Raw genomic sequence first — 901 nt, forward strand, 5'->3', positions numbered from 1 at the left:
GCACAGCTAATTAGTAGCATGCACAAGTCCTAATTGAGAAGGGAATGACCTTTTGCTGTCCATGGTGCTGAATAATCCAGTATCTACAGAATATATGGGAACATAACACTGCTATTTACTCAACTGCTGAACTAATTTTTTTAAACTTTCTAAGTAATTAACTGGATGTAAAAATTGTAAAAGCAAACATGGCACAGTCATGATCAGAAAACTGTCCTAGATCATTACTCCATTAATTTTGAAACAATTGTTTTAGTTCTAATCTAAGTATGTGCTACTTGAGTAATTCAGGTGACAGAATAAAACTATTAATTTTAGATAGTGATCATACTGACTAATTTAATTCATCTACAATATTTTCTGTAAGTGTATTTTTGCTACAAATGTTAAAGGGATAGCTAGATGTGTTTTTTATATCCTCATCTAAGGATATGTTTATCAATTTTAAAGAGGGAGGGAGCAATAGAGGGAGAGAGAGAAAGAGAAACATCAATGTAAGACAGAAACATTGATCAGTTGCCTCCTATACATGCCCTGTTCCCTGACTGGGAATTGAGCCTACAGATTTTTGGTGTAGGGGATGATATTCCAACCAACTGAGCCACCAGCCAGGACCTAGATATATGTTTTAATAATTGGTAAGCCTAATTTTTTAACTGGTCCAGTGCAGTAGTATTAGATACCTATGCTACTTGAAGACTTTATGGGTAAGATGTAACTTTACAGTAATTTTGTTTACTGCCAAATAATCAACTATTAAATATATTAGGATTCTGGACCCCATTGTGATTTTAAAGTGACACTTTATAAATCTAACTTTTAAATTGTCATTTTCAGTGAAGTCATATTTTATATATGACATATCACAAGAGTTATTGAGATAGTCAAAACTTATGTAATG

The sequence above is a fragment of the Myotis davidii genome, unplaced genomic scaffold (genome assembly GCF_000327345.1).
Source record: "Myotis davidii unplaced genomic scaffold, ASM32734v1 scaffold89, whole genome shotgun sequence".
Lineage (NCBI taxonomy): Eukaryota > Metazoa > Chordata > Mammalia > Chiroptera > Vespertilionidae > Myotis > Myotis davidii.